The sequence below is a fragment of the Aotus nancymaae genome, unplaced genomic scaffold (genome assembly GCF_030222135.1).
Source record: "Aotus nancymaae isolate 86718 unplaced genomic scaffold, 86718_ANA_hifiasm-v0.15.2.pri h1tg000012l, whole genome shotgun sequence".
Classification (NCBI taxonomy): Eukaryota; Metazoa; Chordata; class Mammalia; order Primates; family Aotidae; genus Aotus; species Aotus nancymaae.
The window spans coordinates 45,753,509-45,770,745 of NW_026988423.1; the positions used below are offsets into that span (position 1 = coordinate 45,753,509).

At 43.8% G+C, this 17,237-nt stretch overlaps 1 long non-coding RNA gene across 1 annotated transcript in view; it reads left to right on the forward strand.

The window, feature by feature from the left end:
- LOC105715039 (uncharacterized) overlaps window positions 1–17,237 on the forward strand; it is an 81,379-nt gene that overhangs the window by 32,611 nt on the left and 31,531 nt on the right. Inside the window, exon 3 of the long non-coding RNA XR_002478901.2 lies at window positions 7,782–7,883. This is a non-coding gene — a long non-coding RNA (uncharacterized LOC105715039). The remainder of the gene's footprint in view (window positions 1–7,781; window positions 7,884–17,237) is intronic.

A 17,237-nucleotide genomic window follows, 5' to 3' on the forward strand; every position in this document is an offset into this window, starting at 1 on the left:
TGTTAGGAATTCTGCCCGGCATGCCAGAATTTAGAGTTGCGCCTCCATTTCCGCAAGTGAAAAGAAGAAACCAGGAATCAGGGCCAAAGACATCATGGTGGGGATTAAGTATGGAAGTCATTGCCTTACTTATCGTCACCCAGGACTGATAGGAGAGGAAGGGCTGTTCCAGTGTCAGAAGGTAGGCTAGTTAAGGCAGCTTGACAGTTTCCTCATTCATTGTTCCAGAACTGAGCCTGCAGGTAGAAAGGAGGAAAAGGACCCTGGCATTTAAAAGCCACCAGAACTGGCTACAGTAAGCCACTCTTTCAGGATCAGGTAGATTCAGCCTCATGCTCTCAAGGAAAGTGGACTGAGGTGGGCAGATTGCTTGAGGCCTGGGACAACCTAGTGAGATCCTGTCCCTACAAAAAATTAAAAATAGAAAAGGTTGCCAGGCATTCACACCTGTAATTCCAGTGTTTTGGGAGGCCAAGGCTGTAAGACTGCTTGAGGCCAGGAGTTTGAGATGAATCTCAACAACACAGCAAGACCCTCATCTCTACCAAAAAAGAAAAATAAATATATTAGCCAGTTGTGATGGCTTATACCTATAATCCCAGTACTTTCAAAGGACAAAGCGGGAGGATTGCTTGAGGCCAGGAATTTGAGACCAGGTTGGGCAACATAGCAAGACCCCATCTCTACCAAGAAAAAAAAAAAAACAATCCCTTGTGGTGGCTCACACCTACAATCTCAGCTCTTTGGGAGGCTGAGTCAGAAGGATCACTTGAGCCCAGGAGTTCAAGGCTGTAGTGAGCTATGATCATGCCACTACACTTACAGAGATCTCCTGAAAAACTCTATGTGATGTAATCCCAGCACTTTGGGAGGTCAAGGGGAATGGATCACCTGAGGTCAGGAGTTTGAGACCAGCCTGGCCAACATGGTAAAACTCCATTTATACTAAAAATACAAAAATTAGCTGGGAGTAGTGGTGTGTGCCTATAATCCCAGCTACTCAGGAGGCTGAGGCAGGAGAATCGCTTGAACCTGGGAGGTGGAGGTTGCAGTGAGCTGAGATCATGCTGCTGCACTCCAGCCTGGGTGACAGAGAAGATTCAAAGAGAGAGAGAGAGAGAGAGAAAGAGAGAGAGGAAGGAAGGGAAGAATGAAGGGAGAGAGGAAGAGAGAGAGAAAGAGAGGAAGAAAAGAGGAAAGGAAGGAAAGGAAGAAAGAGAAAGAAAAGAAAGAAAATGTTAGTCCCAGGAAATCAGGTGTTTCTTAGTAAGATTAATTACTGGGATTTATCAAACCCCCAAGTATGAGCAGTGGAGAAAGACTGAGTGGGCTGTTTCTCCTCCTCGCAGTAGTTGGTATATAAAAGGGCTGTCCCCTTGGCTCTTAATGCTAAGTAACAGGACCATATGGAGTCTCACTGCCATTTCTACTGTCACCCCTTGCCCTCCCTCTTCCCCATACCCGATGGGACATTTTCCAAAGTGGTTGTTTCAAACAATGCTCTCACCGGCAGACTGAAAATTCCAGTTGCTCCACATTCTTACCAATGTGTGACATTGCCACTTTTTACCCGTTAATTTTTTTTTAACCTATTAACTTGTTTCATGTATTTTTATTTAATTACTATGATTGCAGAGTTATATGTATTTAAGAATTTAGTATATTTTCTACTTGTTTTATTTTATAACAATATTTTTTAAAATTCGTATTAGAAATTTTCAGTATTTCCTTCGTATAATACATACAGTATGGATTATCAGTACCACTTATGTTTCTGTAAGAAAACAAATTACAAAGTCCAAATAAAACATTATTTAGAATTCTAAGCCTGTTTATAATTTAGGGACTACCTATAATGGTTCATTTTGGGGTTTTATTTATTTAATTATACTTTAAGTTCTGGGGTACACGTGCAGAACGTGCAGGTTTCTTACATAGGTATACACGTGCTGCACCCATCAACTCATCATTTACATTAGATAATTCTTCTAATGCTATCCCTCCCCTAGCACCCCCATCCCCAGACAGGCCCTGGTGTGTGATGTTCCCCTCCCTGTGTCCTCATTATTCAACTCCCACTATGAGTGAGAACATGCAGTGTTTGGTTTTCTGTTCTTGTGTTAGTTTGCTGAGAAGGATGGTTTCCAGTTTCATCCGTGTCCCTGCAAAGGACATGAACTCATCCTTAATTTTAACCATGTCAGTAGGTATCTCATAGTTCTAATATACGTTTCTCTGTTAACCAGTGATGTTGAGCAGTTTTCACTTAATTACTGGTCATTTGGATACCGTCTTTTGTGAAATGATAGCTCAAGAATTTTGCTGCAGCACGTTCATCCCAGATCAGGTGGCCGGTATGCCTGGGCTTGTTTCATTGTATTCCATTGGTCTATTTTTGATCTAGTCTTCTGCTCATACCCATGGTCCTAATAAGCACAGTTTCATTATTATTATTACTTTTGAGACAGAGTCTTGCTCTATTACCCAGACTGGAGTGCAGTGGCATGATCTTGGCTCACTGTAACCTCTGCCTCCTCGGTTCAAGAGATTCTCCTGCCTCAACCTCCCGAGTAGCTGGGATTACAGGTGCCCATCACCACACCTGGCTAATTTTTATATATTTTAGTAGAGATGGGATTTTGTTATGTTTTTCAGGCTGTCTTGAACTCCTGGCCTCAAGTGATCCATCCGCCTCATCCTCCCGAAGTGCTGGGATTACAAGCATAAGCCACCGTGCCAGGCCTAGAAATAATTTTTTTTAAGTCCATTTCCATGTATCTTTGGTCCATAATTTCTATTGAAAGAACAGCTCTCAGGCTTCTTTTTGTACCTTTGCTGGTATCATGTCTTTTTTCTCTGACTGCTCTTGAGTTTTTCTTTAGCTTCCAGGAGTTTTATTATGCTGTGCCTACATGTGGCATCCTTTGTTTTTTTCCTGATAAGAAGCCAGAAAGCTTTCTGAATGTGTGTGTGGCTTGATGTCTTTATTAGTCTGAGAAATTTTTCAGCTGCTATTTCTTCTAACATTACTCATCCCATTCTCTTTTCTCTCCTTCCAGGAATCTAAGTATAAGTATGTTCAACTACTTACTGTGTCTCATATGCCCCACTGCCTCATTTCTGTAATGTCCAGCATGTTTTCTTTGTGTTTAAGTCTGTATGTTTTTCTACTAAGCTCTCTCTCAACATATGAATCTTTTCCTCTGCTGTATTAATCTACTGTTAAACCTCTATTGAGTTTTAATTTTAACCATGACTATTATTTTTGTCCTAGAATTTCTCTTTGGTTATTTTTATCGATTCCAATATTCTGTTGAAATTCTCCATCTTGTCATTTATTTTCTTAAACATATAATCACAGTTATTTTTAAGTTCTTGCCTTAATAGCTGCATCACCTTTAGGTCTGTTTCTTTCTTCTGTTTCAGTTTTTCTCCTGGGAGTTTGGTCATTTACTTTCTCATGTCTCCTGGCACACAAGATAATTTTTTTCATTGCCAGACATTTTGCATAAAAAGTCATAAGGTTCTGAATTATGCTCTCTCCTTCCATAGACGATTTAAACTTACTGGGGTTAATAGATATAAATGCCTTTATTCAATCAGGGCCTGAAGTGATTTGAGGTTAGGCTTAAGCTTCTGTATAGGCTGATTTGTTTTGGGGCTGTCCTTACTCTTGCTTGGGTCTGAACTGGTAAGCGCCCACAAGTGCTTCATCAACTTCTTGGCTCTTTGTGAAATATAATTTTATTTTTCTAGCACCATGAGCTTACTAAAAATGCTGCATCTATATTTTTCCCCTTAGTCACAATTTTATGTTGTGTTTATCAGCTTTTTGTTCGACTTCAGATTCAGCAAATACCATGAGGGAAGAGTGGAATAGAATGTCTCTTTTATTCCTTTTCTCCAGGATCTTACCCCTCAGTCATGGAAGTCTCAGATGCCCTGAACTCTCATTTTCATCAATTCCCATGATGGTTCCAAAAGTTCTAGGCTGTCACTTTCTGCTAGTCCTGTAGACTTCAAATTGGGATTCAGAAAATGCCCTAAGGAAAAGACAATAGTGCTCACTTGGATTTTCAATACTTGGTTGCATTAGCTGTCTGATGCTATCAAAGTTTTTATTATTATTATTTGTTTGGTTTTGGATTTAATCAAGAATTTTAGTTGTTCTTGTTAGATGATACCTCTAATAGAAGATGGTCATTATAACTGAAAGCAGATACACTCAATAATCTAGCCACCAAAATTGTTCAGTTAGGCTAAGAATCAGGAATGATGCTGAAACATACATAGAAACTGAAACTATAAGGAATGGTATGCTGATAAATGTTGAACTGGCCCTCTGTCAGAGTTGGGGCAGAATCAGGAATCTCGCTTGTATTTTCCAATTTCTAGGGTGTAAGTACTTTAATGTAGCAACCTCTAAGCTATCAACGTTATGTCAGTGAACACAAAGTTGGGGAAAGATGTGCACAAGTAACTCCTGGGAGCTGGTGCAAGCTGGCTCTAGTATACTTCTGCCATTATGGCGCTATGCTTCAAAGAGATCAACCGACTGTTGTTGATAAGTCAACTATGTTGGATCCCCTCCATCCACAAAGGATCAAGAGTATTCTCACAGTAACATATATCTAGCCAAGTATTGTGTTTGCTTTATTTTGCCCAGAAAGCTCCAGTTAGTCACCTATCTGGAGGCTTATAAATGCCTGATCCACAGGTATGGAAATCCACATGACATAGCATCCAGACAGGAGCCCAAATCATAGTGAAGGTGTGGACATGGGTGAATTGCTGACTATTATAATACAATGTGCTGCATCATCCAGAAGGAAATAGCCTCACAGAGTCCAGAAACAGACTTCTAAAGTTAGCACAGGGGAAGTACCATTTTGGAGCCAATACTTTTCAAGGGTATTTTTTCAGGATACAGTATACACATCAAATTAGAGTACTTGATATGGTACCGTGACCCAAATAGGAAGAATATATGAGTCTGGAAACAGAAAGGTAGTGGTAGGCTCATCCCCACTTCTCATCACTGCCAGTGGCCCACTGGGACTTTGTATTTTCTTTTCCTGGAATTGTGGGCTCTGGCAGCCAGTTCTTAAAGGGAACATACTTAACAGAGGACACAGCAAGAGTCCCACTGACCTTCAGCCTACAAGTGTGACTGACATACTTTGGACTTCTCAGGTCCACCAATCAGCAGATGTGAAGAAGAGTCACCAACTTGGCAAGTGTAATTGAGTCTCATCAACAGGAGGTTGTAGGGCCACTTTCATTCAGTGAGGACAAAGACAAATACAGGGGAAACCAGGATATTCCTGGGTGTTTTCTGGGACATCCTGAACCATTGTAACTATGAATGAACACATGCAGCAACTCCAGCCTCAGAAGGCAATGCTTGCCAAGTATCCTATTCCCCAAGAAACCAAATTTGAATCAAACCACCAGATAAGCTGCTAACTTGACAGTAAAGCCATCACCATCCACCAATCAAGCCACTATGACCTGCCAAATTGAAAGCTGAGGGTGGGAGGGTCTAAAGAATAAATGATGGAGGAGGGAGAGGATGAGTACCAGCTATAACCCCAAGATACACTGTAGCAATAGGGCGGTAACTTGTCCCACAAGCCAAATTTCTTTTAGAAAGGCCACGGTGGAGCTGTTGCCTGTACATATGTGGACAGGTAGACTGGGATCACCATGAAGATCCCCGGGTTAGATCCCTGTTGCTAGAAGCATAGTTGACTTATAGTATCAGCTTCTGGGCCCATCATCATGTTCATTCTGAGGTCGCTTTTCACCCAGGCTGCTCCTATTCAGTTAATGGGAATAGTAAGGGAACCAGTACACGCTCCTTCCCGCACAATGTGGGACTCTTTTAATGAGCAAGTTTGGCTCTTCATTGACCTGAACAAAACTTTCTTAGAACTGTGTTGCAGTCTGAGCCCCTGTCTATCCAATCCTTCTTCCTTCCCCCTACTTTGGCACAGGTGTGAGACCAGCAGCATGGTCTGAAAGCTCTTTCTGACAGTGACTGCTTTCCCCGCTTTGTCCTTCACAGCTGTTACCCCAATACATACCTTGCATGGCTAATCCCATCTTGGCTTCTCCTTGTTTGACAAAATCGAACACAGCCTGGATCCTGGGGTCCTCAGGGGTCTGAGGAAGAATGTCAATAAAAACAGACTAAAAGAATATTCTCAAAAAGGTAGAAAGAGAAAGAAGTAGTAATACCTTAGAAAACATTGTATGAAAGGGCTTCAAGATTGCATGGTTAATGACTTCAAATACTGCAGAGAGTTAAATGGGGTGAGAATTAAATGAATGCAGTGGGTCAAAAATTGGGTTACAGTGGCAGAAAAATCATACAATTGGGTTTCCCCTCAAGAGTCCTAGGCAATGCTTCTTGTCCTCCTATATTCACACCTTCCCCTTCAAAGTGTCTTGGCTTCAACAATAAATTATATTTGTTTTAGTTAGCTACTGCTGACTAGTAAATTACTCTATAACTTAGTGGAATAAAGCAACCACCATTTTATTATGCTTAAAGGTTCTGTAGTTCAGGTGTTTAGACACGGCCCAGAATGAATGGCTTGTCTCTGCTCCATAATGTAGAGAGCACAGATGGGAAAATTCAAATGTCTGCGGCTTGAACTATTGGAGATTGAGCTTAGCTGAGACTATTAACCAGAACACATGTGCATGGCCTCTCTGTCTCTTGGGCTTCCTCACAACATGGCCACCTCAGGGTGGTCAGGATTCTCACATAGTGGTCCATGGCTGCAAGAGTAGATATTCCACTGAAAATGGAGAAAGCCACCTAGCGTTGGAAGTCTTAGAGCATCATCACCACTCCTGCCATAACCCATTGCAGGGCTTGGCAAACTTTTTCTTAAAGACCTGGTAGTAAAAATACTAAGTTTTGTGAGACAAGAGGCAAAAAGAAGGGTATTAGGGTATTAATTACGTGACCAATTAAAACAGAACCATTTAAAAATATAAAAACCATTTTCAGCCCACATCATAAAATACCGAGAAGCTGGCCAGATTTCACTCCCAAGCCATAGTTTGACGACCCATGACCTCTTGGTCAAAGATTCAAAGAGTGGGGACTTGCAGCCCATCTCTTGACTAGATGGATGATACCTAAGAATTTACAGCCATGTTTTGAAACTGACCAACCACCCTCTTTAGTAGAAACTTTTCTTGGTGCACTTTGAGTAGAAGGATGGCTTTTGGTTTTTGTTGTTGTTGTTTTGTTTGAGACAAGGTCTTGCTTTGTCGTCTAGTCTGGAGTCAAGTGGCACAATCATGGCTCACTACAGTCTTGTCCTCCCTTGCTCAAGAGATCCTCCTGCCTCAGCCTCCCATGTAGCTAGGACTACAGGCACATTCTACTATGCCCGCCTTATTTATTCATTTATTGATTGATTTACTTACTTACTTACTTATGTATGTATTTATGTAGAAAGGGGGTCTCACTATGTTGCCCAGGGTGGTCTCAAACTTCTGGACTCAAGTGATCCTCCCACCTCAGCCTCCCAAAGTGCTGGGATTACAGGTGTGAACCACAATGCCTGGCCAGCATAATGTTGGTAAGGGACAATTGCAGTGATTGAAGACTTTGGGAGAGGGAGTGAGAAAGTGGGAACTTCCAAAGACTCTAGAAAAGATGGAGAATGTATTTGAAAGGTGATAACATATTTCTTGTTTGTTCTTCTCTTTTTCTTTCCCTTCTCTGCCTTTATTTCTCCTTCCTCTTACTACTGGGGCAGATACATAGATTTGTAACACGAAGAAAATATGCTGAATGTCTACTGATGGCTTAAGGCCCCAGAAGAGGTGTTGAAACTCAACTCCCCAAAGGAGTCACACAGGTAATATCAATGAATGAAGTCTGCTGCTATTATATAAAGAAGTATCTTTTACTTATGCAGATAAAAATGATCCCCCTTGTTTTTCTACAAACATACCAATCCTTCCTACCTCAAACTCACTTTTTATAAAAAAAGTTATTTTAGATTCAGGGACTACATGTGCTTCTTTGTTACATGGGTATTGCATGTGTAATGGTGGGGATTGGCTTTTAGTGTCTCCATCACCCAAATATTGAACATTGTACCCAAAGGGTAATTTTTCAAACATTAATCTTTTTCCTCCTCCTCTGCTTCTGGAGTCCACAGAGCCTATCATTTCCACCTTTATGTCCATGTGCACCCATTTTTTAGTCCCCTTTATGTCCATGTGCATCCATTTTGTGATCCCAGTTGCTGGGAGTGCTAACAACAGTTGGTAGTTCCCTACTCTCTTTGGGAACTACCTTAGCAGTAGAGAGACACCTCACCCCAGGCCACACCCCTTTCCTGGAACAGCCTTCATCCCATGACTGATGGACATCAGGATGTAAAGGCTAGGTCCTCTCACCCTAATTTGGGCTAGCTGTAGAGGGTCAGTCCATCTTGAGAACCGCCCGTAGGATTGGCTGAAGCTTCTGTTGAGACCTCAACAGGGTCCAACTTCTCCCTCTGCTCAACATTGCTTCTTCCCCTCCTTTCCACTGGTGTTGGTCGCAATGAAGTGGTCTCATTGTCTGGGGTAATACCCGAGGTTTCTGGTCTCACCCCAAGGAAATCGGGGATGCAGACACACAAGAAGTGAGCTTAGGAGCAGAGGCTTAATAGCCAAAGAAAAAGAAAGAAGAATAGCTCTCTCTCCTGTGAGACAGAGGGGCGCCTGAGTGGGACTTCTGGTTTTGTGAAGTTCATGGAATTTTATAGACTGGCTTGAGGAGGTGGTGTCTGATTTACATAGGGCCCAAAGATTGGTTGGACCAGGTGTGACGTTTACATAGCACGCAAAGAAGCTGGCCACCCCACCCTGATCTTCCATTATGCAAATAGCTTCTCTACCTGGCTGGTGCCATGGTGCCTGCTCCTTATTGTACTTGTGGTTGGCAAAGTAAAGGGAAGATGGAGCCGATGGATCTTTTAATTCCTGGGCCACCACATTCACTGTATATCAAGAGCTCAGAGAAGACCTGTTAAAGAGTAGTGTCCTCTTCTTTTTTGGGGACCAGTGTTATATTTGGTTAGAAACACTGATTACTTAGGAAGGTTTCAAGGTGAAGTCTATGGGATTCTGATGCTCTTGTGAAGCTTGGAAATGTACATAGAAACTTGAATAGAAGTTTGACATTATCTCCCTGGGGAGTACAGGCAGAGCTATCACACACATAGCAACTTGATGGCCCCTAAATCAACCCACTCATTTAATAAAATGAAGACATGGCTGGGCGCAGTGGCTCACGCCTGTAATCCCAGCACTTTGGGAGGCTGAGCCAGGTGGATCACCTGAGGTCAGGAGTTCCAGACCAGCCTGACCAACGTGGTGAAACCCCATCTCTACTAAAAATACAAAATTAGCGGGGCATGGTGGTTCATGCCTGTAATCCCCGCTACTTGGGAGGCTGAGGCAGGAGAATGACTTGAACCCAGGAGGCGGAGGTTGCAGTGAGCTGAGTCCGCAACATGATACTCCAGCCTGGGCAACAAGAACAAAACGTTATCTCAAAAAAAAGAAAAAGTAAAATAAATGAGGACACTTGGGCTCAGAGAAGTTGGAGGTGTGGGCCACATTCAGATTTGGTAAATCCCTTACAGGATTCAGCCTCCCAAAGTGCTGGGATTACAGGCCCGAGCCACCGTGCCTGGCTATGTCCTAGTTTATTAAATGAGTGGGTTGATTTAGGGGCCATCAGTTGAAACCAGAATTCCTCAGTCCATCCCAGGCTCTTCCTCTGCAGTCTGTTGTTACCCCCACCCTGCCCCATCCACCATGTTAGCCTTGCAATCTGGAGTTTTGTTTGTTTTGTTTCATTTTGTTTTGTTTTTTTGAGACAGAGTCTCCCTCTTGTTGCCCAGGCTGGAGTGCAATGGCGCCATCTCGGCTCACTGCAAACTCCGCCTCTCGGGTTCAAGTGATTCTCCTGCCTCAGCCTCCTGAGTAGCTGGATTACAGGCGCCTGCCACCACGCCCAGCTAATTTTTTGTATTTTTGGTAGAGATGGGGTTTCACTATGTTGGTCAGGCTGGTCTTGAGCTCCTACCCTCAGGCAATCCACCCGCCTCGGCCTCCCAGAGTGCTGGGATTACAGGCATGAGCCACCATGCCCAACGCAATCGGGATTTTTAACACAAACCACAACAGTAACTTCCGCAGACACTAACGAGTTATACATTGTACATTCCCTAATGAGTATGAAGCAATTAAAGGATTATGCTGAAATAATGTATGGGCTGTGTCAAGGCAAAAATGAGAAATTCGATTTGCATAGAGCACTATTGATTAGCACACTGTATCATCACTCTGAAAACCATCAGGACGGCATTCAAGGAGCTCTGAGATGAGGAGGAGATAGTGAGGCATGCAGAACATGGAACATCTCTATTTGTGAGCCAACAAAAGCATATCAGCAGCCCCAGCTGCCTCCGACACCCCGCCCCGTTCCCCCAGCACTACACTGACAGATCTAAATATGAAGAAGAAAAATGTCTCCGACAGGCTGTTATTTTGCTGCCTGAATTGTGTCAGGGAAGTGTAAATATAATCACATTTTATCCGCCAATCTGAAATGGATTTCAGAGGAAGGGATCACAGTGTTAGGAGTAATCTTTTTCGTTGTAGCATGCCTTGATTGAAAATAACTCCCTTGTTACTATCCGTAATGTGTTCAAGGCAGAAAAAAAACAGTGCAGTTCACGACAGAATTACTAGGCAATTCAATCAAAACCCCGCGCCTCGCTCTTCAGGTTAGAAGGGAGACAGGTAAGTCCAAGATTTGCCTCCAGAGTGTGTGGATGGTTCTGAAAAACCTTCACTGAGACATCCACATCCCCAGTGGTTACACTGAGAACCGTGGCAGACACAAGAGCCTCAGCCAGGCACGGTGGCTCACGTCTGTAATCTCAGTACTCTGGGATGCTGAGGCAGGAGGATCGCTTGAAGCAAGGAGTTTGAGACCAGCCAGGGCAACAAAATGAGACCTTTTCTCTACAAAAACTAAACAAAATTAGTTGGGCATGGTGGCGTGCGCCTATGGTCCCAGCCACTCAGGAGGCTGAGGTAGGAGGATCGCTTGAGCCTGGGAGGATCACATGGCTGTGGTGAGCCATGATCACACCACTGAACTCCAGCCTGGGCAACAGAGTGAGACCGTATCTCGAAAGTGAGAGAGAGAGAGAGAAAGAGAGAGAGAGAGAGGAAGGAGGGAGAGAGAGAAAGAAAGAAAGGAAGGAAAGAAAGAGGGAAGGAAAGAAAGAGAATGAAAGGAAGGAGAGAAAGAAAGAAAAAGAAAAAGGAAGGAAGGAAGGCTAACCTCTCCTAAAGCAGCCATTTAATCCCTTGGTTTGGCCATTTCTTCGCCCTTTTAGGAGAATTTTTAATTCCAGGGCGGGATAAACAGACTCTTCTTTCTTCCCCCAAGTCCTAAACACACTGCATTTATACCCTAATCATTAGTTTTGTCTTACTTTTTTGTTAAATGAATATATACAGAATTGCCAATTGGACTTTCTCCTCCCTCCCTCCCTCCCTCCCTTCCTTCCTTCTTTCCTTCCTTCTCTCCTTCCCTTTCTTTCTTTTTCTTTTTCCCTGCCCTCCCTCCCTTCCTTCTTTCCTTTCTCTCTCTCTCCCTTCTTCCCTCCCTCCCTCTGTCCTTCTTCTTCCTCTCCCTCTCTTTCTTTCTTCTTTTTTATTTATTTTTTGAGATAGGGTCTCACTCTGTCACCCAGGCTGGAGTGCAGTGGCACAATCCTAGCTCACTCCAACCTCAAATTTCTGAGTTCAAGAGATCCTCCCACCTCAGCCTCCCAAGTAGATGGGACTATAGGGAGGCTGCACCACCATGCCAGACTCTTTTTTTTTTTTTTTCACTTTTGGGGAGATGGAGGTTTTGCTATGTTGCCCAGGCTAGCCTCAAACTCCTGGGCTCAAGTGATCCTCCAGCCTTGGCCTCCCAAAATGCTGGGATGACACACGTGTGCCATTGCCCTCAGCCAGGAACTTCTTTTCCACATCAGATAGTCAGGCTGAGTTGAGATAATTCTATTACAAAACAGAGACACTTGATGTTTAACTGGACATACATCCTTATTGTGTGTGTGTGTGTGTATATGTGTGTCTATGAAATACTTATATATTAATTCAACTTACAGTCAGTCATAAGCACATTCTCAGCCTTGTACCCCACCTCCACTGCCATCGCTCTTAGAGTGTATGACCTGACCCCCAGAGAATACCTCCCCTTTAAGGAGTAGCAAATGCATGAAGAAGCATTGAGGTTTTCTTTAGAGCAGCCAGCTCCCGGAGATCAAACAGGCTGTTCCAGACTGCTCACCGTTGTCATAGCACGTGTAATGTTGCTTGAATTAAGAGCAGAGGAAAGCTGCAAAGATCACCTCAGGTGTCTGCCAATAATGTGACTTGACATTTTAAGCTGGTCCCCTATTACTTTTGCTCTTTTCACTGAGAAATATCCACATGACATCTCCTCAAAATTGTCAAAGCGCCAATGTAGACCCTATCCTCCCTGCTCGGGCATTCAGAGAGGAGGAAAAGCAGAAATATTCACAACACAGTTACATTCACGGATAAAATTACTTATCTAAATTTAGAACTAGGCCAGGCTTTGAGGCTTGCCCTCCGTTCGAGGTCTAACGCATGAAAGACCTTGTGTCGGACAGTTTTTCGGGCTTGCTTAGAAGGGGGCATTTAATCCAATTTGATCTCCAGTGAATGCATCAGGGGCTGAATCTCTGCCGCTGGGGGAACCACGCTGCCCGCCCTCTGGTTTTCAGGCACTTTGAGAAAGATTGTTTTTGATGTCAGTGGGAGCTCTGTTTCCACAAGAACCTGCAGAAAGAAATGGAGAGCCAGGGTCTCTTTTTGAGAACATTTCTCCCCTGGTTTGTCAGGCGATAATAGCCACTGTGCGGAGGGTGGGAACAAATGCATTGCGTGGCTAGTGCTGGGTCGGGATGGGTGGGAGCATTTTCTTATAATGAGGGAATTTGGATATTTAGCCTATATAAGGCCAAACCCCTTCGAGCAGAAACAATTAGTAAAGTCATCACTTGAGGCCATGCTGATTTTTGTATCATCTCAGCTACTGCTCTAATAAAAAAAAGGGGAGGGCAAGTTATAAAAGTCACAAAGTCATTAGTGTCCATCAGTAAAAGAAAGAATTTGAGGCCAGGTGCGGTGGCTCACACCTGTGATCCCACCACTTTGTGAGGCTGAGGCAGGCGGATCACCTGAGATCAGGAGTTCGAGACCAGCCTGGCCAACATGGTGAAACCCCATCTCTACCAAAAATACAAAAAAATTAGCCCGGCATAGTGGCATGCACCTATAATCCCAGTTACTTGGGAGGCTGAGGCAGGAGAATCCCCTGAACCTGGGAGGCGGAGGTTGCGGTGAGCCGAGATGGCGTCACTGCACTCCAGCCTGGGCAACAAGAGTGAAACTCCAGCTCAAAAAAAAGAAAAGAAAGTGAATTTGAATCTCAAACCTCTTTTATCCTGAGCCATGCTCTTCCCCCACCCCGCTACAAACATTCATAATCAAGGCTCTAGGTGAGGACTTCAATTAGTAAATGATTATTCTTCACAATGTCATCATAAGCAGAACCTCTGTGTTTTCAGGATTCTCTCATCATTCACTCAAGGTGTATCAGTTAGCTTTTGCTGCCTAATAAGTAGCCCTATTTGGTAGATTAAAAACTCGACCATTCACAGCTTACGTAGGTGGGCAATTGGGGTTGAGATCAGCTGGATGCTGCTTCTGTTGTGATGGTGTTTATGGTCAGCAGGCAATAAACGGCTTCACTCACATAACTAGGTATTGGCTAAGGGAGCAGGATAACTGGGTCACACATCCTCACCATCCAGATGGCTAGCCCAGGCTGGCTCACAAGTTGGTGACTGCAGGGTTTTTAAGAGCAGCAAAAGAGGAAGCCGCAAGTGCTCTCCACGCCTGGGAATGAAACATAAACAGTGCCTGCTGGGCGCGGTGGCTCACGCCTGCAATCCCAGCACTTTGGGAGGCCAAGGTGGATGGATCAGCTGAGGTCAGGAGTTTGAGACCAGCTTGGCCAACATGGCGAAACTCGGTCTCTACTAAAAATACAAAAATGTTAGTCAGGTATGGTGGCGCATGCCCAGAATCCCAGCTACTCAGGAGGCTGAAACAGGAGTATTGCTTGAACCTGAGAGGTGGAGGTTGCAGTGAGCCAAGATTGCACCATTGCACTCCAGCCTGAATGACAGAGCAAGACTCTGTCTCAAAAAACAAACAAATGAATGAGCAAACAAAAAACTAAGTAAATCGAAAGGCTAACCTGGATTCAAAGAGTGGAGAAGTACACCCAATTCCTTGATGTAAGAGGCTATACTATATTGTGGTGAATTTTGTAATCGACTGTAGAAGGTTTGCTGGGGCTAATGTGTTTTGGTGGTGGTGGTGGTGGTGGTTTTTGGAGTTTTTTTTGTTTTGTTTTGTTTTTTTAGATGGAGTCTCACTCTGTCGCCCAGGCTGGAGTGCAGTGGCACAATCTCTGCTCACTCTGCCTCCCAGATTCAACAATTCTCCTGCCTCAGCCTCCTGAGTAGCTGGGATTACAGGCGTGCACCACCACACCCGGCCAACTTTTGTATTTTTAGTAGAGAGGAGGTTTCACCATGTTGGCCAGGCTGGTCTCCAGCTCCTGACCTCAGGTGATCCACACACCTGGGCCTCCAAAAGTGCTGAGATTATAGGCATGAGTCACCGCCCCCAGCATGCCATGCTGGGGCTAATGTTTTAATACTGTGCAGGTGTAGCAGAGAGTTGCTAATGAATAGGAACCAGATCCAGCCTGAGCTTGTTTCTGGTGCTTCCCTAGATCAGGAGAGAAAAGGATTGGACAACTCAGTGTTGTTGAATGAATCCACGTGGAGAGTTTAGAAGTATACAGACTTGGTGCTAGAAATATAAACACAGAAAATGTTGTGAATCTGAATAATTTTGCACACTCATATTAAGGTAGAGAGGGCCACTTGTCCCCTATCAGGTCCTCTGCTGCTTCTCATTCTGCCTCCACATGGCAGGGGTCCTTTTAGGATTTCACCAGCTATAATCACAGTGCTTTGGGAAGCAGAGGCAGGCAGGAGAATTGCTTGAGGCCAGCAGTTTGAGACCAGCCTGAGCAAGATAGTGAGACCCCATTTCTACAAAAATAGATAGACAAAAATTAGCCAAACGTGGTGTTGGTCACTTACAGTCTCAGTTACTTGGGAGACTGAGATGGGAGGATCACTTGAGCCCAGAAGTTCAAGGCTGCAGTGAGCTATGATAATGTCATTGCATGCCAGCCTGGGTGACAGAGAAAGACCCTGTCTCAAAAAAGAAAAAAAAGCGAATAATAATAAAAAAAAAAACTCTTTTTTGCATACCTGGGAGCTCCCCTTACACTGTGGGTCTGAAGCTGTGTTTCCTCTTTGATGTCTAGAAGGAAAATGTTCCATCTATTTGAGGCCACACTCACCTACCCTCCCAACAAGCTTTTATGGGATAACCATGTTCGAAAGCAAAGCTTTAGCACCTAGACAAGAGTGACTCCCATATAACGAAAGGCATTATTTTCTCCTTGCAAACATTTTTCAGAGAAGTGCCTCCCCAATTCCCCCTCTAGAAAGGCGTTAATGACCTGCTTAAAAAAAAAATCCAACAGGGAAGTTAGTAAAATTTGCGTTTAATGCTGCCCAGCTCTTTCTTTCTGCACCCTATTTTCTGATTATTATTCTCATGTCAACATAGCCTGGTTTTGAGAAACACTGTGTATGTCTGCTTTTGCCTGAGTTTTCAGCCTTTGGTAAGAACAACATACCAGATATTTATACCTTCATGGCTTACCTAACTGTGCCACCTTTGCAGAGGTATTTGCAGTATTTGTATGTTAAACTTGATCTCTAATACAAAATATAAGGTATTTTTTGTTTGCTTTTTGCTTTTTGTTTTGAGACAGTGCTGCCCTGTCACCCAGGCTGGAGTGCAGTGGTGTGATCATAGCTCACTGTAGCCTTTTCCCTTTGAGCTTAAGCAGTCCTCCCACCTCAGCCTCCTGAGTAGCTTGGACTACAGGTGCATCCCACCACATCAGGCTAGTTCTTTTCTTTCTTTTTTTTTTTAAATGGGATCTTGCTATGTTGTCCAGGCCAGCCTCAAACTCCTGGGCTTAAGCAGTCTTCCCACCTCAGCCTCCCAAAGTGCTGGAATTACAGGCATGAGCCACTGTGCCAAATCAAAATATAAGGTTTTTTGTTTTGTTTTGTTTTTCTTTTTGAGATAAAGGCTAGCTCTGGCGCCAGGCTGGAGTACAATAGCACGATCTCAGCTCACTGCAATCTCTGCTTCCCAGGTTCAAGCAATTCACCTGCCTCAGCCTCCAGAGTAGCTGGGACTACAGGTGTCCACCATCATGCCTGGCTAATTTTTTGTATTTTAGTAGAGACTAAATCACCATGTTGATCAGGATGGTCTCAATCTCCTGACCTCATGATCCACCTGCCTTGGCCTCCCAAAGTGCTGGGATTATAGGCATGAGCCACCATGCCTGGCCAAGGTTTTATTATCAGTGAAACAAAAGTACAGAATCACTTTAAATATTGTAAGTACCTATGAAAGATATAAATAGATTTTGTATTGAAAATGAATTGCACTTAAGAAGAAAACTGTGTCACTGCAGAGACTAATGGGGCCACCTGGGATGAGGACCTTTCTCAATAATTCATCAAATTGAAACTTCTGGTAATTTGGGTTATTTGAGGTCACGCCAAAGTGACACACATGGAGTGAGGTCACACCAAAATCCTGTAACCTTCCAAACTGTAACCTTCTCTTCAACCCCAATTGCCTGTTTTCCTTTAGATTCCTCTGTCCAGAACCTGTGCAGGTGTCCTACAATACAACTCCACTGTGCATTTGTCAGTGGTTCTGAGGTTGTTACAGGGCTGCCAGGTGGGTACGCCCACTGCACAGTAACATGCCAACACACTGAGACAGCAGGGCTTGCAGCAGAGAAAGAGTTTAATATATAAGTCTGCCAAACGAGGAAACAGGAGGAATTCTTGAGACTCAAATCCATTTCATTGAGGGGTTTTGGGCTAGTGTGTTTAAGGGAATCATGGAGGGTGAGG